The sequence below is a fragment of the Elephas maximus genome, chromosome 23 (assembly GCF_024166365.1).
Source record: "Elephas maximus indicus isolate mEleMax1 chromosome 23, mEleMax1 primary haplotype, whole genome shotgun sequence".
Taxonomy (NCBI): domain Eukaryota; kingdom Metazoa; phylum Chordata; class Mammalia; order Proboscidea; family Elephantidae; genus Elephas; species Elephas maximus.
Window position 1 is genome coordinate 966,918 of NC_064841.1, and position 26,100 is coordinate 993,017.

Here is a 26,100-nt window from a genome sequence, read left to right on the forward strand (position 1 = left end):
CTTTCATGGTGTCTTCCAAATAACTCTACCAAAAAAACCATTGCCATCAAGTTGATTCTGACTCATAGAAACCCTGCAGGACAGAGCAGAACTGCCCCATAGGGTTTCCAAGGAGGGACTGGTGGATTCAAACTGCCGATCTTTTGGTTGGGAGCTGAGCTCTTAACCAGGGCACCACCAGGGCCCAACAGTCTGCTAATTGCACTACAAAGCCAATCGTCAAGCCTTGGGATTTGATGTGACGGATACATTGTGCCCGATCAACCAATTTATCAAGAATCATGAAGCAATTGAGACGCTCAGTCAGAAGGGATTGAAGTGCTGCCACATTGACCCTAGATACCGGGTTTCTGGGCAAATGGAGCTGAACTGTCCCCTTATTTGATAAAAATCAACCTAGTTTCTGGAATTAGCAGAGGGTCCAAGAAGACTTCTCTCAAGGAAGTCAGTGACAGGCTGTTACTTGCTCAGCTGTAAATTTAGGAGATTTTGGCTATTGCAACATGTGATCATTTGACTTTTTAAATATGCTGTTGGTCATGATTTCCCTTACAAAAAGATTTCCTTACAATATATAGGATCGGAAAACCCTGCAAAAGGTTCTGTGGATTCCAAGCAAAAGGTTAAGTATATTAAGACATGATAAAAAAAAAAAATGATAAAAGGGAGAACTTAATTCTTATGGTGTCCCTGAGTTGAGATCAACTTGAAGGCGCCTAACAACAACAATAATTCTTATGGAAAATACCCTATTTGCACACAAGCATGTGTGTGTGTGCATGTGCGTGTGTGTGTGCACCAGTGCTCACCTACATGTACTCACTGTGGGCCTGAATTCACTAGCACAGCCTGAACAAAATGCCAAGTGAGGAGTCAAGTGGAGCCAGGCTGTGGTTGCTGTGGAAACCATAACACTGGTCTCCATGACACGTGTACCCTGAGCGCTAACATTCTCTAATGACCTTATAACAGGTGCACCCGCTTTTTTGAAACAATTTCTAAAACTTATCAGTCGAAAGCTTAAAAAAATGGGAAGGCTCCATAGTTTTGTTTTGGTAAATTTCAGCTCTAGGCACATTTTTCTGCATACCCAAATCACTGATAACTGGAGGTCTTTTGTTGTTTACTTTAAATGCAGATGTACAGAATAGATGCTGATTCTGTAGGACCGATGTGCGCTCCCACTCTGGAATATGCCAACAAAATCCTGGGCGCCTAAGTGCTTTCTTAATGGTTTTTCCAGTTTTGTCTTCTGGGGACATTTCAATTCTAGCTGAACGAGGCACTGTATTCCAGAACATTAATAGCCAGCACACCCAAAGTGCCAGCTCAATTACGTGTGAATTAGGACCCAATTAATCCTTTCTGATAACTCTGTCTACTTGGTCTATACCCAAGACTGCTGGCAGGAAACTCATCTCTGAATTTCTTTCCAAATAGAAAGTTGGCAGATTTCATCCACCTTCTCTCTTTATGTTTTTTTTTTCATTCTTGAGGGGAAGTGAGATGATAAAATTTGCATTCTTCTCTGAAAACAGTTTCAGCTTGGATGAAATCCAAACTATTTTTAATAACATTACGTACTGTAATATTCTTAGGTGATGAGTAGAGTCCCTCTTGAGCTGTCCATTTACGGCATCCATTCTCATTAACAACACCTCCTATTGACATTCAGGGGTGACACAATCATGGTGGCAATATGGCACTTTAATTTAAAGATTTAAAAAGTTGATTCTATCATCATAGCTACCAGCCAAAGCAAATATAAGTCTTTGTTCCAAATTTTGAATTTTCACAGTAACACTATTTTTGATCCGTGTTGTGAGAGCTACATTGTGAACTAATACAATTTATCCGTGGCTGACTCTCTGAAACCTACAGGGTGATCGAATCCCTGTGTTGAAAAATTGTATGGTCCCTCATCTGGTGTGTCAGGAAAATTCTGTTACGCTAAGTTCATTTTTCACTGGTGGTTCAGGGGTAGAATTCTCACCTTCTATGCAGGAAACCCGGGTTTTGTTCCCAGCCAATGCACCTCATATGAAGCCAACTGTCAGTGAAGGCTTGTGTTTTGCTAAGATGTTGAACAGCTTTCAGTAATGCGTCCAGACTAAGACAGACTAGGAAGAAAGGCATGGTGACCTACTTACAAAAATCAGCCAGTGAAAACCCCATGGATAATAACGGTCTGATCTGCAAATGATCGTGGGGACGGCGCAGGGCCAGACAGTGTTTCCTTCCATTGTGCATGGGGCGGTCATGAGTCGGGGCTGACTTGCTGGCAGCTAACAACAACAACAACAAATTCATTGTTAAATATGTTTTCTTTTTGTAGAGACTGGACAAGAAGGGTTGTTGATGCAACTGAATAATAATTTGAAATATCGCTAGATGAAGCTTTCCTTCTTAGTAATTTCCCAGCCTTAGAGAAGAACATGTCTTAGAGAAGGGAGGACAGAAAGGGGCTGCAAAGAACAGAATCATGCCCTAAGCTTTGAGTTTTAAAAGAGGGTCTTCAAAGTCAGAGCTTTCAACTCTGACAACAAGGTTCTTCACAAGAGAGAATGTTTCTGTTGTTATTATTTGTTTGTTTTTTAATTCCAAAAGCTGGATATTGACAGCAAAGCCTAGTGGTCTTAAAGCACAGAGTTTATGAACAGAAGAATGGGGAAGACCCTTGAATAAACAGAGTGTTTTTCTGCAATGCAGAGAGGAGACAGAACCATTTCTGGGATGGGTAAGAAGCTTGAGTCTGGGTAGGGTACATTATGGAGGACAAAACATTGACATAAGTTTGTGGATCTGATTGTAGAAATAATTTTTGCCTTACTTTCTGTCTGGGAAAATATAGCTTCCTTGGAGCCAAGGTAGACAGAGAAGGCCTGAGGCAGCTTCGTGGACATCCTGTGGCCCCAGAGTGTAGCCCAACAGTTGAAAAATTCCCAGGCTTCCTAGAGGTGTAGGTTAAGACCAGGTGCAGCTCAGTGGACCTAAAGATGTCTGTGGTCAGGATGAACAAGGGTTACCTGACTGGACAGACGAGCTGAGTGCAGAAGGGAGTGTGGGTGCTTCCAGAATGGATGCAGTGAGGAGGGAAACTACTGAATGTCTAAGAATGAGGGAAAGTAGGGTTAGTAGCTAACCCGTTGCCATTCAGTAGATTCCAACTCACGGGGACCCTATAGGACAGAGTAGAATTGCCCCATAGAGTTTCCAAGGAGCACCTGGTGGATTCGAACTGCTGACCTTTCGGTTAGCAGCTGTAGCACTTAACTACTATGCCACCAGGGTTTCCTAGGCGCCAACAGAGGATCTCATATCCCTAGTTCCCCACCAAAAACCAAACCAAACCAGTTACCGTTGAGTTGATTCTGACTCACAGTAACCCTATGACCCTCCAGGAATGTGCAAACCTCTGGAACTAGACTAGGGGAAAGAAAGCAGAACAATTCATTATTACTCAACAGACTGGGTTTAAACTGGAGGTGACTGAGTTACCTCTACTTATACATTTGAAATTTCCACATTAGCAGAAATATGGGCTCAGGAGCTAAGACCAACAATGCAAATAAAGACATTTCTCTATGGATCTCTGTCTAGAAATTCTATTAGGCTCTTTTTCAATTCTGTGTTGATAATCTTTATGGATTCTTGCTTCTTTGACAATTTTTATAGGTTTGGTTATTTTTAAGCTTGTAACATTTTCTTTGAATACAGTAAGCATTTTATTTTAATGATCTGTGTATCCTTGGGCGCTTCTGCTGTCTGTTTTTCCTGCTGGTTCTTGCTCACGGCACCTTATTTACTTATTTGTATATTTGGTTATCTTTGATTCTGTGCTACAAATAAAACCAAAAACCTGTTGCCATCAGGTCAATTCTGACTCATAGTGACTCTATAGGACAGAGTAGAACTGCCCCTAGATTTTCCAAGGAGCGGCTGGTGGATTCGAACTGCCGACCTTTTGGTTAGCAGCCATAGCTCTTAACCACTGTGCCACCAGGGCTACATGTTACTCATAGAACTTTAAAAATGATTTGTGAGGATTCTCAAAGGGCTAAGGGATGAGGTACCTTCCTTTGGACAGCATTTGCATTTGGTTCTTTGGGGGCTTCAGTAAGATAGCAGCCTGGTACCACTCCAACCTAGATTTTCTGCAGTGATACAGATCTGGGACTGCACATTTGGGCTTCAAGTATTCCTATGGTTATAGCCTTTCAGGACTGGGTTTCATTTTTTCTTTTCCTCCTGCCTTGCTCCCTCCTGGGCTAAGCAAGTCTTCTTGCAGTTCCCTGAGGATGAGGAGGGAATGGGTTTACCTGGTACAGCTCTGAGTCCAGGTTTAATATGGGGGTTCTTCTATTATCTCCACTTTTGGTGGGCCTTGGGATCTGAGTCCCAATCCCTCACCCCACGACTCCATCAAAGCCACAGCTCAGTTTCACAGTCCAAATAGACAAATGCCCTTGGAATAAAAGCAGCTTCTGGTGTTTGGTCTACTTTTCCGGGTTCTCACTTATTCTAAGTTTTGGCCTGATAATGCCTTACTATGTTTTGGCTTATTGATGTTTTTAATAAAGGTTAAAACATATTTTATTCAATGTTTTTAGTAGTTTTCATCAGAAGAATTAGTCTGAATAAATTTGCTAGACATCAGAAGTCATACTTGAGTTCTGTGAACGTGAAATTCATCCTCACTATGTCTACACCGAGGTAAGGGAAAAAAAAAGTGTTCTGAACTCAGGAAGGAAGAGAATTGATCAGCAATATTTTCCCTTTTTTTAATGTCCCTGTAGATGTTGGGAGTGAAATGATTTGGTTGGGTAAATTAGGGATTTTGGGCAAGCTTTCCCCGTAAGGGTAGTGAAGCTGTTTAAGAAGAAACTGTGAGAAAATATAAAGGGCATCATCGTGTCTTATTACACAACTGAAGGGTTGTAAATAATTATTGTTTATTTTCCCCCTACATTTTGGGTCTTTGATTCTAAACAGAATCTGAAACATGGGCAAGAAGCAGAGAAACTATTATTCATAATTATTTTTTAAATGATCAGAAAAATAAGAACCTTCACCTGGGTTTTGATGCTGAGACATGAAACAGCTTTGTCATGAATTTTATGTCACATTTCTTGTGAAGGATTTAATTTAATTATTTTTATTAAAACCCTATGGAAGGATGCAAAGTAATAAGAGACCAAGCTCCTGTTGAGGAACATACAATCTCTTTGAGAAGGACATGAACACAAAATGTAGGTGCCAGGAGGCACAGGGATTTTTATCTGTTTTGTTCACTACTATATTTCAGGGCCTAATGCAAGGAGCCCTGGTGGTGCAGTGGTTAAGAGCTCAGCTGCTAACCAAAGGGTTGGCAGTTTGAATCCACCAGCCTGCTACTTGGAAACCCTATGGGGCAGTTCTAGTCTGTCCTACAGGGTTGCTATGAATCAACTCAAAGGCAGTGAGTTTTGTTTTTTTTTTTAAACACAAGTTCTGGTACATAGTGGTGATTCAATAAATATTTGTTGAATGAATGAAATAACTGAGAAGGGGATAATTTAACAAGCTGGGAAGAAAACTGACCCTATTTTTCCCATTTGTAGTGAGTTCACCTAAGCTCAAGATGTTAAGAGCAATGTTGAGACTGGCAGGTTAATTAGGTCCTAGCTGTATCTTGAGGAAAGTTTTGAAGGATGATGGAGGACCTGGATTGTTGGCAAGGGAACCTCAAAGTGGGAGAGGAGGGGAGGGTTCCACACAAAGGAAATAATAAAGTCTTTACAGACAGTAAATACCAAAACCAAATCCAGTGCCGTTGAGTCGATTCCAACTCATAGTGACCCTATAGGACAGAGTAGAACTGCCCCACAGAGTTTCCAAGGAGCACCTGGTGGATTTGAACTGCCGACCTTTTGGTCAGCAGCCATAGCACTTAACCACTACACCACCAGGGTTTCCAGATAGTAAAGAACCATAGTAAATTTAGTCTGGTCCTAAATTTTAAAATTCTTTTAAAATTTGTTTTAGCCTTCAGGTCTCTCTTCAAAAGTCCTTTTTGTGAACGCACACCACAGAAAACGTATAAAACAGATACATGTGGAGTTGTGGTTGGAATGCAGATGGAGAGCCCTAGACCTCATGTCTTGCCTTGATGCCCAAATGGCAGCCCCAGTGGTCCCATGTGGAGCCTCCAGGCCTTGAGCACAGTCAAGGTGGCTTATCTCGGTCCAAGTGGAGAGTGGGGTAGGGGTGAGTTGGGGACAAGTTTAGCAAGGTAGCACAGGGAAGACACAGGGAAGTCCTTCACTGCAAGGGGACAGGCCTAAACATACTGAAGTGTTGTAACAAAGCCATGCTGGGTTCTTACTGAAGGAAAAAATTTAGATCTTAAGGAAGGCTATTCCAAAAATGATTGAAGTAAAACTCAAGGGCAAGACACGAGCTGAGAGACTGCTGCCATGGCCCGGGCACACGTTGTGAGAGCCTGAACTTTAACGTTCATACGAATTATCTATGTATCTTATTTAAAATGCAGATTGCTAAATCCCAATTCCAGAGACTCTGAATCAATAGGTTTGAGATGGGCTCAGGTGTTGAATTTTAACAAGCATCCCTATTAAATCCGATGCAAGTGATCTGAAGATCAACCTTGGGGGAACACTGTTACAGCTGGATATTCCTCATTTCTGCTTCCCTTCTCCTTGTCAACTTCATATTTAAAACTACATTAGGAATAGGAAGGAAGGAATTATCTAAGTGAACACTATATAAAGTCGAAGGCATTGGTGGAATATAGAAATGAAACAATGGTTTGAATGTCAATTGTGAAATCTGAACCCAAATGAAATGTTATGGGGAGTGTGTTGGTAGAAATAATCCCAGTTGTCAAGGGACCCAGATCAAGTGGGGCCAAGCACAGATGCCATGCTCTGTCCGGGGCACTTAGGTTGCTAGATGGTCTATTTCAGTAGTTTTTTTTCCTTTTTTTTTTTAATGATACTGTCTTCAGGGGACTTCTAGAAGGAGTATATAGTTTTCTTCGAAGATACTTCACAGATTCAGCATGTACTTAAATCTTCCTTCATTTCGAACTTATCATCCTCAAATTCACTTAAACCCTTCTTGAATTTTTTAATAGTTGACTGACATCACCGTAACCCACATGTAAGTGGAAATGAAGTAATCAAGCAGCTCAGCTTTGAGGTGGTGCAGCGGCCACTCCCGGGTTACTTAGCTGGAGCTGAGGCCTTTCCTGAAGCGTCATTTAATACTCAATTGGCTTTTCTGGCAACAAAGACTGAACATTAGCGGTTGTCATCATTAGACACTTGGTATTTTACTTAACATAGAGAAGGGAAAGGGGATGAGGAGAAATTAATGTCTATTTGGTGCTTCCTATGTTCTGCTGTTGCTGTTAGGTGCAGTCGAGTCAGTTCTGACTCATAGCGACCCCATGTACAACAGAACGAACAAAACGCCGTGCCATCCCCACAATCGTTACGCTTGAGCCCATCGTTGCAGCCACTGTGTCAATCCATCTCATTGGGGTCTTCCTCTTTTTTGTTGACCCTCTACTTTACCTAGCATGATGTCCTTCTCTAGGGACTGATCCCTTCTGATAACGTGCTCAAAATATGTGAGACATAGTCTCACTATCTTTGCTTCTAAGGAGCATTCTGGTTGTACCTCTTCCAAGACAGATTTGTTCATTCTTCGGGCAGTCTTTGGTATATTCGATATTCCTCTCTAACACCACAATTCAAAGGCTTAAATTCTTCTTTGGTCTTCCCTATTCATTGTACAGCTCTCACATGCGTATGAGGTGATTGAAAATACCCTGGTTTGGGTCAGGTGCACCTTATTCTTCAAGGTGACATCTTTCCTTTTCAACACTTTAAAGAGGTCCTTTGCAGCAGATCTGCCCAGTGCAATGCGTCTTTTGATTTCTCGACTGCTGCTTCCATGGCTGTTGATTGTGGATCCAAGTAAAATGGAAATCCTTAATAACTCCAATCTTTTCTCTGTTTATCATGATGTTGCTTATTGGTTCAGTTGTGAGGATTTTTGTTTTCTTTATGTTGCGGTGTAATCCATACTGAAGGCTGTGGTCATCTTCTGGTACTATATCAGATATGTTCCGCTGCTATTCATATGGTTTTCAATGGCTAACATTCTTTTCAGAAGTAGACTGCCAGGCCCTTCTTCCTAGTCTGTCTTAGTCTGGAAGCTCAGCTGGAACCTGAAATCATGGGTGACCCTGCTGGTATTTGAATACCAGTGGCATAGCTTCCTGTATCACAGCAACATGCAAGTCACCACAGTATGACAAACTGACAGGCGTGTGGGGGTGCTATGTTCTAGGCCTTTTGCATATTTTATCTCATTTAGAAGTTGGATTATTTTCATTTTAAAGATGAGGAAACTGAGGGTCAGAAAAGTAAGTAAATGAGGTTTAGAGAAGTGAAGTGAGTTGCTTATTGTCCCTATAACCGTGGCCATTGAGAATCTCCCTGGCCATTGGGAACAATGCATGTACCTTGTTAGAAGGGTCTGAGCTTATGTAGAAGCTTTAGCTTTCTCTATGCGTGCTCCAGCCACTCCTTGCTGAATACTCCGGGGACTGGGCTTACTCAATACAGGGATGGGAATGCCTCAGGGCCCTCACTGTCTTTTTGCAATCTCCCCAGGCACTGGAGAATACAGGAGCTGTGCTTGGCCCTACCCTTCCAGAAACTACCCAGTCCAGGCCCTCTCTTTAGAGACGGAGGACCTGAGGGGCAGAAGGGTTGTAATTTGCCCAAGATCATACAAAAAGACATGACAAAGTTTGCAGCAGAAACCAGACCTCTTGGCCTCTGAGCATCTGCCTTTTTAACCACCTCTAAGCAATAAGCAAAAACTCATGTGACTCATCGCCACCCTATAGGACAGAGTAGAACTGCCCCATAGAGTTTCCAAGGAGTGGCTGGTGGATTTGAACTGCCGACCTTTTGGTTAGCAGCTGAGCTCTTAACCACTGTGCCACCAGGGCTCCATATCTGGGGTGGAAATGCAAATTCTCGGCAGGGAGGGGTTCAAATGGGAATGAACTGGTTTGGAGCCTGGTTCCAGGAAGAGTTCTGTGATGACAAAAGTCTGGAAAGTTGAATTGACATTGAACAAGTTGAGGGGTCCGGAAGACCTCTCAGAGCCTTTGGTGTACTAGCATGACACCGAAATCAGAGATTTAAATACAGAGCTTCCCAATACACTCGAGGGCTGGGCTCCCCCCTCGACCCTCCAGCCCCCACACAGAACAACTATTAATATCTTATGGGAAGGCCTGTGGAACATGTTTTGGTAACATTGAGTTGAGCCCAGGTCACTAAATTGGAAGATTTTTTTCAAAGTCCAATAGATGCCAGATCCAAGGAGGAGAAGAGGTGAGGAAAGCTGCCCAGGAAGACAAAAGCATCCCCTGAACAAGTCCAATGTGGTACATCAGCAATTCAATGGAATAATGTTCAGGCGTAAACGTTTGATAATTTTGAAAACACTAAAATAACGTGGGTAATGTTTATAGGGTATCATTAAGCAGGAAAAAAATTACAAAATTTTATGCTAAGATTGCAACTATATGAAAAAGTCCTTGTGCATATGGCAGGGGCCAGAGAAAAACATGCAATAATGAAAACAAATCTTTGGCGGGGGGTCACAGACTCACCAAAGGCTTTAAAAAATTCTAGTACTTGAGATGATGTTAATTTTACAGTAGAACGTAAAATAAAGAAATGTCACCCAAGGATTTAATTTTGCCTCCTTTTTCATTAAAAAAGAGAAAAATTTCTCCTCCTCTTTCTCTGGGCAGTCAAACCTTCTGCAGGATAATAATAAGTTCAGGAGATTGCTGCTATGCTTGCTTTCCTCCCTCTCCTCCTCAAAAAAACAAAACAAAACAAAACAAAAAAACCACCCTATTTCTGAGTAAATTTGTGCATCCCTCATTTGCTGCAGAGAAGAGATTAGCACCTGTATGCCCAGACACGGGAGCCACGCGGTCAGATGTAGAGCCTGCAGATGAGAAGACACTGAGTAGTCAGTGCCATCTCTTGACATAAAAAATGCTTTGCTGCTTTCTCTCAGGTAAACTAAAGATAGGTGACTTACAAGGCCAAAATTCTAAAAGCTGATATTTGAAAAATAAGTAGCCGTACACTGGCTGTGGGATTTTCAGTCAAAATGATAGGAAATAAAAATAAAGTTAAAAAATACATATTTTGAGAATGAGCATTCAGAGGAGAACCAGGAATACTGTTCCTCACGGGTCAGACTATTCATGCTACGTTGTATAAAACAAATATGAATTCTTGTAATAAGTAGTTTTAACAACAGGTGGCAAGGCAAAGCTAAAGCTGGATGTTTTAACATATTTATTCAAAAATATTTATTGCATGCCTACTCTGTGCCCTGTGCTGGGGATACAGTGATGGAAAATCCCTGTCCTTGTGGAGTTTATATTCTGACGGGAAGATACACAGCAAACTAGTTAAGTAAGTACCTGCCCTCATGGAGTTTATGTTCTGACAGGAAGATACATGATAAACTAGTTAAGTAAGTACCTGTCCTCATGGAGTTTATGTTCTGACAGGAAGATACATGATAAACTAGTTAAGTAAGTACCTGTCCTCATGAAGTTTATGTTCTGATGGGACGATACACCATAAACTAGTTAAATAAGTATCTGTCCTCCTTGAGTTTATGTTCTGATGGGAAGATACATGATAAACTAGTTAAGTAAGTACCCGTCCTCATGGAGTTTATGTTCTGACAGAAAGATACACGAAAAACTAGTTTAATAAGTACCTGTCCTCATGAAGTTTATGTTCTGATGGGATGATACACCATAAACTAGTTAAATAAGTATCTGTCCTCCTTGAGTTTATGTTCTGATGGGAAGATACATGATAAACTAGTTAAGTAACTACCCGTCCTCATGGAGTTTATGTTCTGACAGAAACATACACGATAAACTAGTTTAATAAGTACCTGTCCTCAGAGAGTTTATGTTCTGAGAGGAAAACACACGATAAACTAGTTAAATAAGTACCTGTCCTCATGGAGTTTATGTTCTGACAGGAAGATACACAATATCTTTACCTGAGCCTTGTGCTCCTGAAAAGCAGCAACAGTTAAGAAATGCCTCCACCCTTTTGTGTTCTGGGAAATGGCTTACTGCAGAGAACCACCCTTATCCACATGACATAGATAAGACACACAGCCGTGCCTAGCTTACCTATGACAAGGCCAGACAGACACACACACACCCATCACCATTGAGTCGATTCTGACTCAGCAACTCTATAGGACAGAGTAAAACTGCCCCATAGGGTTTCCAAGGAGCAGCTCCTGGATTCAAACTGCCAACCTTTTGGTTAGAAGCCAAACACTTAACCACTGTGCCACCAGGGCGCCAAGGCCAGGCACAGACCCTCCAAATTCCTGTTCTTTGTCTCCTCAATGATTAGATAAACTGTTTAGCCCAAAGTAGCTAGACACAGAGATAAATATTTCCTGCTCAGCTGAATGACTGAGATTCCTCCATTTACAAAAATTCCAACTGTAAAAGCACCTCACTCTAACTTGTCTACTCTGCCTTGTAAGAGCCTAACCTGAAACCAAGCTGCTAAAACACCCAGATCTTGATTTGTGAGGCACTCTTTCTATTGCAATAACCTCAATAAAATAGATTCTCTTGTTTGTTTTTTGTCTTTGATAGAATATTAGATATAAGCCCATTGAGGGAAATTTTTTTTCCCTCATAATGAATGTTTGCCAACAACCAGTTGCCATCAAGTCAATTCTGACTCACAGTGACCGTACAGGACAGAGTAGAACTGCCTCACAGAGTTTCCAAGGAGAGCCTGGTAGATTTGAACTGCCGACCTTTTGGTTAGCAGCCATAGCTCTTACCCACTGTGCCACCAGGGTTTCCATCTGCTTCTTTTTTTTTTTTTTTTTTAAGTGCTCTCTAAATTTAAAAATAATTTAAAAATAACCCTCTTGGGTTGAAATCACCTTCACACAGACTTGAATAGCATGGGCGCTTGTGATTTAAATTTCGTTGCTAAATTCCAAAGTCATGCTCTGTAAGAACGAAGTTGGGAGTTAGAGGAAATAGCTCATCAATAGAATCCTTTGGGCAATTTTCACTATTAATGATCTTAGTTTCTTCTTTTCTGATTTGCGAGTCAGTGTCATTGATCAAAAAAATAACCAGTTAAGTTTAATTTATGGACACGGACTATTTTACTATATTGATCTGAATTACAAATAGTTAGATTACAAAATTAAAAATGTATTTTATAAATGTCAATACATTTTTTCCTGATGGAAATTTTTGCCAATGAAAAAGCAAAAAATTTTACCTACTTTATCCCCAAAATATCTCAATGAGAGCTGGCAGCTGAAATTACTCATTTTGTTTAACCATGATTTTTTGAAATGGTAAATTGTACTTGATATGGATAAAAAGGGGGCTATCAATCACTATACCTTAGTGAGAGTTACTCTCTGCAAAGTGCTTTCCTTTCACTTGGATGAAACCATCCTAAATGAGGAAATGCAACTTTGAAATAGGGTCGTTGATACAGGGAAGCATACGTCAACCAGGGGAGGGCAGGTGTGGGTAAAGGAGCCCTGGCGGCACCACGGTTAAGAGCTCAGCTGGTAACCAAAAGGCTGATGGCTCAAACCCACCCAGTGGCTTCATGGGAGAAAGACCTGGCATTCTGCTTCCATAAAGATTAACCAGAAAAACCAAACCCATTGCTGTGGGGTCCATTCCGACTCATAGCAACCCTATAGCCTAGGAAACCCTATGCGGCAGTTCTGTTCTGTCACAGGGGGTTGCTATGAGTCTGAATGGACTCCACAGCCCACAACGGGTGTGTGTGAGATGTTGTATGGCGGAGACGTGGGGTAGTCAGAGGGCAACCAGAAGTGGAGAGGAGACGGGCACAAGAGACAGATGATCTATTTGCAAATGTTTCTGCCCCAGCCCTGAGCTTTCCCTTTCCTCTCTCCTGGTTGGATCTGAAAAAACAAAACCCCCTGTAAGATGACAGTGTGGGGCTAAGAGGGTCAGGCGTGGGGCAGGAAATGAGACAGAGACCCTTTTCCTGGCAGTACTTACTGTGGAAATACATTTTTTGGAGTCATTTTCTGTGAAGGTTTATGACTGCTCCCCCTCACTGCCACCTGACCACAAAGAGCAGAGCTGTCATTTTTCAGCAGACCTTGGAAAGGCCCATTTCACTGGGGAGAGCTGCGTGTCCAGAATTTTCACAGGTGCGTGAAATAACTAGAGCAGGAGAAACACATCTGATGAAGCCCCTTCTTCCAAAGATGGACTTTGAGCAACTGCAGATGTAAAAAAAAAAAAAAAAAATTTTTTTTTTTTTTTTTACAGATGTACACACGGGGAATTCTCTGTTAGGTATAACTGATGGACCGAGGTGTGATCAGAAAACAGATGAGCAGGTGATGCAGGCCTGGGAGGTGCTGTGAAAAGAGGAGCCCCACCAGAACTGAAGACTCCCTGGCTACTCACACCCCCTAACAATTTGTGGGGTCAGTTGTTTAGTAAAAATGTACTATCCTCCTATCTCGAAAAATACACCTTCATAACTAGCTGGAAGGCTGGGTTCACATTTAGGATTCTTAGGCTTCTGGGAATTCCACTCCAGAACATGGCAATGCAGGAAGAGCTGGCTTCCTGGTCCTCGGCCTGCAGCCCAGCTCCCTTCTCTTCCTTGTGTGTATGTGGAGGCCCGCCCCTTGCTCCATGTCTAAGATCCGCCCACACCCCATGCCAGCCGCCTTCCTCCCTTCCCCACGGTCCACTCCTTGTGCCTCTGAGTACACACACTGGTGGCCTGGTCTGCCCTTGGGAAGATCAACTTGGGGTAAAGGCCGGTACAGGTCAGGGATGTAGGCTCGGGACCACTTGAGCAGGGAATTCTGGGGTCCTAAGTACCTGGATCATGCCGTAGAAGGGAGAGCTTGGGTTCCAGGTAGCCAAGACCCCTTAGCCCCTTGAATCCTCACTATGGGAGGTGCAGGATGGACTCGAGGGGCTCTCTAAATCATGTGGCTTTTTGCTAGATCTAAGGGCGGTGCAGGAGAAAGCCTTGGTGATCTGCTTCCGTAAAGGTTATTGCCCAAAAAACCCTATGAGGAAGCTCTACTCTGTCACAGGGGTTGCTAGGAGTCAACTTGATGGCACATGCCAACAACAACAAAGGATGGTGCTATTGATAGGCATAACCCCACTGTAGCTTGCCTCTGTTTTGTGTGTAACGTGGTTGCTTTATATACAGTAATTGTTTAATAAATGAATTTCATTTCATAATGTGGATACAGTTCTTCAACCAACCAGCCAACCAGACAACCAGCCAACCAGCCAACCAGCCAACCAGCCAACCAGCCAGTTGCTGTTGAGTCAATTCTGACTCATGGTGACCCATGTGTGTCAGAGTAGAACTGTGCTCTACAGGCTTTTCAATGGCTGATTTTTCAGAAGTAGAAGAAGCCTCTGGGTGAACTCAAACCTACAACTGAACTCATTAACTGCTTGCACCACCCAGCAACTCCATAGTTCTTCTCAAGGAATCCTTATTATTGTCTCCATAAAACTCTCAATTAAAAGACTCCTTGCAGGTTGTAGGAGACTAGGTGGGTGAGTGATTGTGGAGCTCGGAGTACACAGCCCAGGGCAGCAGCCCTCTTGGAGAACGCTGCTCAGTCCTGGTCTGCTCTACCTGGTGGGTGGCACTTGTCAGTCAGCATCCCACTTCTCCACTCCTAACCTCTCACAGCTGAAGACGCTGGCAACGTCTTTCTAATTTTTCCAGGAAACTCCATAAGTTAAAGAAATGTCTACTTGAAGATTTAACGTTTCAGGTTTTTTTTTTTTTTTTTGGTATCATTTGTTTCTTTTAATGGTTCTGAGAAAGATTCCTCATCGCAGATTCAGGACACTTGATAACATTCTATGTAACGAAAAAAGAAAGCTCGCAACAGGTGATCCCTAAGGCATTTGTGCTGTCAGTGAAATAGACATTTCTAAAGTACTCAATGAGTTTAATTTGCTAAACAGTAATTAGCTATGGTTTAAATAGATTATTTCAAGGACTGAACAGAATAACACAGTTTACCTTCGCATAATCTGAGTAATTGACTGCTCTCGAACTTGGATGCAGATAGAGGAGCTACCATCTGTTTTTTCAGGAAGAATATTTTGGGGAGGAAGAACTGTAAAGGGTAAACCCTTTTAGAGCCCAGGACCCCCTCCACGTCCACAGAAGCACATAGATTACATATGCAAATTCCATCACACACTTCTGAGCCCAGCCCTGTCTCCCAGCTTTCCTCCATGGAAATGGTAGGCAGGCATCACTTCTCTCTGCATAGGTTTTAATCTCCAACCAGGAGAGATTTCTGCTTTCTCCAGGGCATGCTGGGAGGATTTTTGTGAAAGTAATACTGGTACTAACGCACAAGTGAACTTGTTTAGGACTGTCGGTGTTCCTGAACTGCCTCCAACTGGGCTGCCCGAACTCATGGTGCAGACCTTGTCCACGCAGGCCCGAGGGCAGTTTCCAGGCCTTTTGGTGGGACAGTTCCCAAAGATTTCATAGCGATGCACACTGTGCCTTTTCTACTTAGATTAGCTATTTTTAGAATGTGAAAAACAAAGAGCATGATGGGACATACACTCAAACTAGCCTGCTCATCCTGCATAGCTGGGGATGGTTTCAACCTGTGCTGCATTCATCTATAGGAACGTTTCAGGGGAACGCTGGAATACGTCTGCAGCTGTGTTTTCCCTTACCTTACAGGGTCTGTGTATCTTAATATATGCCGTTCTCCTCCTCACCAGTATCATCAACCGTTACAAACACGGGGTTTTGCAAAGCATAGAGAAGCTGCACCCTATAACCATAACAAGTCTTTGCGTCTTAAGCAGGAGACAGACAAGCATAGCAAATCAACAAGCTCAACTTTTCCAGCTCTGCACATCTAAAAAAAAAAAAAATTTTTTTTTTTTTTTTAAGAGGCGTACAAATCAGCTCTCTCTCTGTTTTCCTTGCCTCTGCTTCCTCCACTGTCAAGCCCTGAAACCAGGCCCTGTAAAGCACAGCCCCTTCTCTGCAGCCTGGGCTCTACTCTGAGGCAATCTGGTCAGACGTAGGGTGTGTATCAACAGTGTTCTCTTCCCCATTCTGCTGGCGTTTGGAATGAAGTTGCCCCCAATCTTGAGTTCTGGCAGCCCTGTGACCGTGGTAGGGTTCTTCATGGTCTCTCCCTGATCCATGGCCCCATTTCATGAGTCATCATTGCCAATAAGACCTGAGACCAGATACTCAGGTAGTGTGCCCAAGTGGGTCCAGGTACCCCTGAGTCATATCCTGATTGGAACTGGCCCAGTGGTTGGGACTGGGTTTCTCTGTCTAGGTTCTCATGTACTGAGCAGTGGCCTTGCCTAAGTCCATGGCTCCCCCTGCCTGATTCTTCTCTCAATCCGAGTCTCTTTTCCTCACCCTTGCCTAATCCTTTCTGGATGTTTGAGTTCTGACCCCATCCCTAAGGACAACGGGTGGAAGTTTTTGCTACGCATGGACAGGTCTTCTTTAACGACAACTGCTACCTGCCCAGCTTTGAGCTTTCAAAGACTACCTGGATTCCTGGTTGCCATGTCGAGCTCACCTGCTGGATATATCAGATGCAAACACTGCTAGGATTAGGCCTTGGGCCCTCTACTTGGGCTGCCCAAATGCCCCCTTGGGGACAGCATCTGTAACGGTTGATGCTCTCCAACCTGTTAGAGAGACTCGGCTCAGTGCCCTTCTCTCTGATCCCTTCCAGCCCCTTGATTTGTTGTTATTCGTCATCATCAAGCCGGCTGTAACTCACAGCGACCTTATGTATAACAGAATGAAACATTGCCTGGTCCTGTGCCAACTTCATGATGGTTGTATGTTTGAGTCCATTGTTGTGGCTATTGTGAGGTGCCTTCCATCTTAGAGGGCTCATCTTCCAGCACCATACTGGACAAGACTCTGTTGTGATCCACAAGGTTTTCACTGGCTAATTTTTGGAAGTAGATCACCAGGCCTTTCTTACTAGTCTATCTTAGTCTGGAAGCTCTGCCGAAACCTGTCCACCACGGGTGACCCTGCTGGTATCTGAATTACTGGTGACATAACGTCTTTTTTTTTTTTTTTTTTTTTTAACGTCTAGCATCATAGCAACATGCAAGCCACCACAGTACAACAAACTGACAGAGGGGCGGTGGCCCAGTTTACTAGGGGCCTATTATTCTGCTTTGTGCCCAACTCAGGACATAAATAGGCTCAGTTTTACATAAATTTAAGAGTTAGATTTTATATATTACCTGGGGTAGGATTTCTGCAAGAGCTAGATTTGGAACAGACCGTTGAAGGGCAGAGGAAGAATTTTGATCAAAATATATAAAGTAGTGATTTCAGGAAAGGATGAGTCAGCTCTGTGGAAAGGCCTAGGTAAATGCTTTGTATAATCCCAGGCACCATGGAGGAAGGAACTTCAGAAGAAGAGAGAAGCGCCCTGTGAATACCCTGAAGCCAATGACTGGCTTGTTCACTGCTGTGTTCCTGAGCCTAGCACCGTGCCTGGGATACAGTCGGCATTTGGTAACTATTTCTTCATTGAATGGGTGTGAAATGAGGCCTGGGCACGCTGTCTTTTACACTAAGTCATTTCCTGGAGGGAAACAGCATATTAGGTGGTAAGTGGCTTTCTCCCTCAGCTCTTTCCTCTGATAAAGGGCAGCTGGCTTACACACTCCTGAAAATATACCTCGTTTTCTTCAGGGGATCTAGAAGGATTTGCAGTAGGCTCATTTGCCTCCCAGAGGAAAACCTGCCTCCTGGGCCTGTGCATTTGAGAGTTTCTGACGTTTTCACTGTAGGAGCCAAGCAGTTGCCCGACATCATGAGCAGAGATCCAGAATCAGGTGAAAAATTGCCAGACAGCTTTTGTCATGCCCTTTTGATACATTTAATCAATAAAATACAATACAATTACGATATCTACATACTAAAGTTGAGAAAAAGTCTATAGCAGCATCAGAAAGCCATAGATAGGTCTATTAGTTCATGTCGTTGTTGTTAGGTGCCGTCAAGTCAATTCCAACTCATAGCGACCCCATGTGACAGAGTAGAACTGCCCGATCAGGTTTTCTAGGCTATAATCTTTATGGGAGCAGATCTCCAGGTCTTCCTCTCTTTCAAAAAATTTTTATTTTGCTTTAAGTGAAAGTTTACAAATCAGGTCAGTCTCTCACACGAAAACTTATATACACCTTGCTAAACCCTTGCTACATACTCCCAATTGCTCTCCCCCTGATGAGACAACCTGCACCTTCCCTCCACTCTCTCTTTTCATGTCCATTTCGCCAGCCTCTAACCCCCTCTAACCTCTCATCTCCCCTCCGGGGAGGAGATGCCAACATAGTCTCAAGTGTCCACCTGATCCAAGAAGCACACTTCTTCCAGGTCTTTCTCTTGAAGAGCTGCTGGGTGGGTTTGAACCGTCAACCTTTCAGTTAGTAGCCGAGTGCTTAGTGGTTGTGCCAGGAGGGCTCCATCTGTTAGCTCATAGGATGGAGGGATATAGTGCGTTCAGTAACCCCAGGGCAGGACCACGCAGACTGCTGAGGCAGGGCTCAGCTGTCCACGGCCTGCGGAGACTTTGTGCCTCCTTAAAGCTAACACCAACACTCTTAAATGGACCACTTTCTCTGTGCCAGGATCACCTTAACAAAGCCAGAGAGACAGAGCGCCAATAACTAACACATAACAGAAGAGAAAAATTCTTTCAAGGCCACGTCACTGGACAACATCTGCATGTTTAAGAAGGGGTGGACCCAGTGAGCACAGAGAGGTGTCCCAGATACCTCTGAACAGCTCACTCAAGAAACAAAAGGAGAAAGTAGATTTTTGGTACTTTTTTATTATTTCATCTGGGTAAGAAAAAAAACTAAATGGTGACGGAAAAATCTGGAGGCTGATAATGGTGATAGTTGAACATGATAAGTGGAGTTAATGTCACTGAATTATACATGTAAAGAATGTAGAAATGGCAAACGCTTTGCTACATATATACTTAACACACGCGTGCACACACACACGCACACACACACAAAGCCTACGTGGCTTCAGGGCCCCCACCCCCAGGTGTTAAGGAGAGTTAACAATCCACATGTTGCATAAGAAACTACGGCACGCACATCACCACCTCTCTCACCGCTGGTGTGGACAGCCGAGTGGACTGTGTGCCAAGGACTCTACCGTGCACTTACTATTTATACTTGTTCTAGGATTTATAACAATCTTGCCAGCGGGATGTTACCTCGTTTCCTCCGTAGAGATGAGGAAGCTGAAGCCCAGGGAGGTAACTGAAAAGCAAGGTTTTCTGGTGTGAACATTTGGGGCTGGATAGTCCTCTGTTGCTCAGGGGCGTCTTGTGCGTTACGGAATGCCTACCATCATCTCTGGCCTCCACCCAGTACAGCACCCCCCTCCCACTCTGCCAGCCATGACAACCAGAAGTGTCTCCAGATGTTGCCAAATGTCCTTTGAATAGCCACAGCCCACAGAGTGAGCGGCTGACCTAGGCTTTGAATCCAAATCTTTCTTTGAAGCCGCCTCTTTCCTTTGCCAGAAACTAAAGCAACATGTAAATACTAGCATCATGTGGGAGGCCTTGCCTGGCCTCAGAGTGACTGGATCTACTCTTGCTCAGCTGTGTCTAGTTGTTGCAGCGATTAATGCTATTCCAAAATAAAGGAGCATATAATAACAATACCAAAAAAAAAAAAAAAAAAAAAGCCAAACCCAGTGCCGTGGAGTCGATTCTGACTCATAGCAACCCTATAGGACAGAGTAGAACTGCCCCATAGAGTTTCCAAGGAGCGCCTGGAGGATCTGAACTGCCAACCCTATGGTTCGCAGCTGTAGCACTTAACCACTATGCCACCAGGGTTTCCGTAATAACAATAGCTAACACTTATTGAGTGCATACTATATTCCAAGAACTGTGCCATGCACCCTCCACACATTTTCTAATTTAATCATCTCCACAACCTTGTGAGGAACGACATGCTAGCAGCCTCAGCATATAATAAAACACATTCAGAAAGGAGATTTGCCTCTGCAGCAGCGTGAGAGCATTCTATAAAGGCTGATTATTTCTCAAAGTTCATTTCTTGAGTCTTCGTGAGATATCAGATTTTAGTGACATCTGCGGTTCCAATTATCCCAACTAGGAGATGTGCCTGGTCAAGCTTGAGCTGTCAAAAAGAGATTGTTTTGGGCCGTTTTCATGAATTCAACCAATTAGTTGATATGATCACACATCCTTTTTGGTACCAGGTGCTCTCTGGTGTGGTACAAGTATCATCCCCCTTCTGGGGGAGCGCGTGGAGCCTGCTGGGAGATAGGATCAGCTAAAAACTAGCTTCTTGCATTTCTCAGGCTCCTGGTTCCTTGACACTGTATTTCCTAAAAAGCAATTGGTTTTGGAAGTGTTTTCGGAATCAAAGACACAGTCCCAGAAAAAATATGTGACTGAGAACTTATTAGTTTGAGATTAAGCCAATGACTTAACAGTAATCACTTCAGGGGAGAGATTAAAGTGCAATACCAGCAGAAGGCAGCTGCCCCATGCTCCAAATAAATGACAGTCTTGCTCAGAGGTGGACCTAGTAACTTGGTAACAAACGGATGTCTGTTATAGCTCATATAGAGAAAAATTCCAATTTATCAATCAAATAATCATGCCGAAAACCTTGACTGGGTTTACTATTAGAAGGTTGGTTAATGTCATACAATTATTTGAACAAGGGAAGGGGAGAAGACGAACCTGAAAGAGTGGGGCAGGATGCTAATTCTCAAGGAGAAGACACCTGCACAGGTAAGAAGGAGGACGGATGGGACCCAACAAGAGAAATCAATGAGGAAAAGAAGACCATGCTGGCTAGGGCTCAATGAGGGGACCTTATTACCCAGAGCCTCACCATGACATATCCTGAGGCTTTGGTATGCCAACGAGACACTCTTCCACCCAACCCCAAAGCAGAATGGGTTATTTGAGCATATGTAGAATGAGTGTTGTTATGGGTTGAATTGTGTCTCCCAAAAGGTATGTTGAAGCCCTAACCCCTGGTACCTGTGAATGTGACCTTGTTCAGAAATGAGATCTTTGAAGGTGTCATCAGTTCACATGAGATCATACTGGAGTAGGGTGGGCCCTAATCCAATCTGAGTGGTGTTCATATAAAAGAGGAGGAGAGACAGAGACACAGAGGAAAGACAGCCAGGTGAGGATGGAGGCAGACATGGAGCTATGCTGCAGCTGCAAGCCAAGGACTGCCTGGGGCTGCCAGAGCCTGGAGACACAAGAGAAGACCTTCCCCTGGAGTCCTTGGTGAGAGCATGGCTTTACTGATACTTGGACATTGGGCTTCTAGCCTCTAGAACTGTAAGACCATGAATTGCTGTCATCTTAAACCACCACCTTGTGGCACTTTGTGCTTCATCCCTAGAAACTAACACAAATACACTGTGAGAGAATGTAGGCTGGGCCGTAGCTGTGGGGACAGGATTGGGGAAAGCTCAAATGTCAGTGAGAGAGGCCTCTGGGGAACACAAGTGCTTGTATGGGTTTGAGGCTCAGCACAGTCTGCTCCATTGGCCAGCAGCAGGGCCGGCTGCACCGCGTGCGATGTGTGCAGCTGTACAGGACGCTTCACTCACAAGGGTTCATGCTCTGCTGTTGCCATCTTGAAATTCTTACTAATTTTTGAACAAGGGTCCCTGCATTTTCATTTTTTGTACTGGGCTCTGAAAATCACGTAGCCGGTCCTGGCCAGCAGTGCCTATATCGTCCCAACACACCTTGTGACCTGCCTTCTCTACATGACTTCAGGACCCCAGGGAGGATAGGGTGTTTGGGAGGGGGCTCAGTACCCACTCATGTGTTGTGCACAAGACATTGCACTGAAAATTCCTAGAGGAAAATAGAGAAGTACCCTATTTCTTCAGTTCTAACGTGCTGTCACGTATGACACTCCATTGGCTTAACGGCAGCGTTTTTTTTTTTCCCCAGAGGAAAATGAACACATTAACTATCAGACATACACTGATTTAAGAAACATTAAATTGTGAAACAAAAAGAAAAGAGTATCTTCAAATGGCAGACATGCAGTTCATAATGAAGTATCCATCAACACTCCATTTAAATCCTGGACCGCAAAAGGAAGCATTCACCTTGCCCTGGCTGGCTCCCCTTGAGTCGAGAGAATTTTTTCAGTGCTCAAATCCAACTAGACATCAGTATACTTTGTAAAAGAACAATGAAAATGCTCTTTTCCTTGTGATTAGTTGAAAGATGAAAACAATCAGATACTCAGACTCTGAGAACTAACTTTGATTTTGCTGAATGTTAGAGCGAAGAAGCCATTTAAGCTTCTCCTTGGTAAGGGGTTTGTTTGTTCTGCTTGATTCAAGTCAGAGCTAATAATCCCAAGGCCTTGGATGATCTAATCCAGCTGAAAAGCAGAAAGATGTGTCTAGACAACAAAGATGCTGCCCTTAAGCAAAGTCGCTTTCCAGGTACCAACTTGCCTTACATCAGACCATTTTCTTAGAGGTTTTGTCTGCATCATTCCCTCAAGGCAGACTCAGTATCCTTGCTGGCCAGAATTCACAACCTGATACAGCTTTCTTCCCTAGACAGCCATCTCACCATGGAGCTAGGTGGCTGTAGGAGACACTGACTCACACAGGTTCACTTATGACAAATTCAGGCTACGTCCAGCTCACACAGGCCTCTGACCAACTCTGCCCTGAAGAGATTCGCCACACTGCTTCCTCCTCAGGCTAGAGGGCAGAGGCAGTGAGTTCCCTCTGAAAAGGGCCTTTTCATTTCCCCTTTACCTTCAGCCACCAAGATGCACTGAAAGGCAACCTGGGAATCTGCTTCAGTGTCATAAATTGGCTAATACTTGTATGTATCCACTTAGCAAAACTTTGCTGAGGCCTGCTATGTGCAAGGAGCAGGTCAAGGTGAGGGACTGGGGGAGGATTTGAAGACAAATGACCTGGGGCGGGGGTCGGAGGGCTCTCGATCTAGCAGAACAGAAAAGAAGTCTAGACCGGGAAGCCTGCTGCCCACTTCCCGTTTCCTGTAACCTGCTCATGCCATGTCACTGCACAGAACGCTGTCACTTCACATTCAGGTACTACCTGAAAGGCCTCTCTACTGGGCACTGGGTCTGACACTCTGCATATGGTGATGTGAACAGAAGGATGTCTCAGAAATGCTTAACACTGGTGCCAATAGTAGTGATCCATTTCCTACTTGGCTGCTGTCAAAATGAGTCTGACTTTTTCTGGGTCCATCTAAGAAGAAACTTATGACCATAGCAACAACAACAACAACAACTGCTGCTACAACCATTGCAATGATTACTTTTGAGCACCTCCATGTGCCATGCACCCTACTTGGTTTTGCATACATTGTTTCTTAATCTTTCAACACTCCAAAATATCTATTATTGTCCTTGTTTTCCAGGAAAAAAAAGGAATGTCTGAAAGTTAAGTCACTTGCCCCAGCGGGTGGAGCTGGATTTCCGGCACATCTTAGTCTCGTTACACCCGTTTTGGTTCTTCATTAACTGAGGCTGTGTGCCACTCCTCCCCGAATGGAGCACTCGGGATTAAAGGTCCTCTGGGAGCACTACATGAAAGGGCCCGAGGGAAGAACCAAGACTGCTGCTTGGAATGGAAATTGCGAACGCTGGGGTAGAACCTACTGTCTCAGAATGGCTTTCCTCTTAGGTAGGCATTAGCATTCCGGAACCTCCAGGTCACTCACTTGCTTGTAAAAAAGCAACATTACCTTTTTATTTGAGAAGTCTAGTGGCACAGAGGGAGGAAAGGGAAGAAAGAAGTTACCATACTGAGGTGAGAAGAAAGACAGCAGAAGGAGCTGAAGAGAAGGCACTTCTAGAAAATGCATTTAATAGCCTGAGCTATTTTAAATAGTTACCCCGCTCTCTCCAGCTGGTGGAACTGTTGGACTCTGAACATCCTTAGGAGAACATCTTGAAAGATGAGGACTTCAGATTTTACCAGAGCATGAGATCTTGGCAGATGACATCTCTGTTATCAAGGCCCTTGCATAAGTCCAGGTGAGAAAGGATACATTTAGGGAAGATAAAGGGACACACCACCCAGCAACTCCTCCAGACATTCCAAGTTCCATCAGAGAATATAAAGGGACACACCACCCAGCAACCCTCCAGGCATTCCAAGTTCCATCAAGCTATCAAGTCAAGTCGTCAGAAGGCTACACACTTGAGGCAGCTAATTTCAGTTGAGTTTACGCAGGTCAAGTTAGGTTAATATAACTTTTTTGAATGCCTACTGTATGCAAGGCCTACTGTATGCAAGTATGAACTCTGGAAGTCTAGCGGGATGTCTGTGACTTAACCCCTCTGCAGCCCTTGGCTACTTCTAAGTGTCGGTTTTGGCAAATATTTCTTACGGTCTTAAACTCTAAACCCACTGCCATTGAGTCGATACCAACTTGCAGGGACCCTAGGATCCTCCAAAATCACCGTCTCTGCATTTTCCCTTAAAGCAGTGTTTTAAAACTGTGAAATAAACATAATGGGAGACACCAGTATTTTTTCTTTATAGAACAGATATAACACCAGGGTGTGGCGTACATAGTAAGGCTAAGGATTATCTTGTGAAATTTTGTTTTAGCTATATGTGCCTATTTGTACTGGGGTGAGATCTAAAATACGTTTCTCACTCTGGGTGATGGTCCACAAAAAGTTGGAAAAGTGCTGCTTTCAGGAATCCTCCAGCCTGTACTTCCCCAACTCTACTCTTCTTCTAGTCAGACCCATTACAGATGCTTCCCTTTGGACGTGGCTCCTTCTTTGTGTCTGTCTCTTGGACTCAGTTTGTGGTGCTGTGGTGGTTTGTATGTTGCTGTGATGCCAGAAGCTATGCCACCAGTATTTCAAATACCAGCATGGTCACCCATAGTGGGCAGGTTTCAGCAGAGCTTCCAGACAAAGGCAGATTAGGAAGAAGGATGTGGTGATGTATTTTTAAACAAAAATTGGCCAAATAAAATCTTTTGAATAGCAGCAGAACATTGTCTGATCAGTACCAGAAGATGAGCCCCTTAGGTTGGAACCCACTCAAAATATGACTAGGGAAGAGCTGCCTCCTCAAATAGAGTTGACCCTAATGACATGGATGGAGTCAAGCTTTTGGGACCTTCATTTGCTGGTGTGGTACAACTCGAAATGAGAAGAAACCACTGAAAACATACATTAATCAGAATGTGGCATGTACTAAGCACGAATCTAGGAAACTCAGAAGTCATCAAAAATGGAATGGAACACATAAACATCAATATCCTAGGTATTAATGAGCTGAAATAGACTGGTATTGGCCATTTTGAATTGGACAATCATATGGTCTACTCTGCCAGAAATGGTAAATTGCAGAGGAATGGCATCCCATTCATTGTCAAAAATAACATTCCAAGATATATCCTAAAGTACAATGCTGTCAATGATAGGATAATATCCATACAACTACAAGGAAGGCCAGTTAATATGACTGTTATTAAAATTTATGTGCCAAATACTAATGCTAAAGATGAAGAAATTGAAGATCTTTCCCAACTTCTGCAGTCTGAAATGGATCAAACACGCAATCAAGATGCATTGATAATTACTGATGATTGGAATGCAAAAGTTGGAAATGAAGAAGGATCAGTAGCTGGAAAATATGCCCTTGGCAATAGAAACTATGCTAGAAATAACATGACAGAAATCTGCAAGATCAATGGTTTATTCACTGCAAATACCTTTTTTCAACAACATAAATGGTGACTGTACATGTGGACCTTGCCAGATGGAATATACAGGAATCATATTGACTATATCTGTGGAACCAAAGGTGTGTAATTACGAGAAATGACATGAAGGTAAAA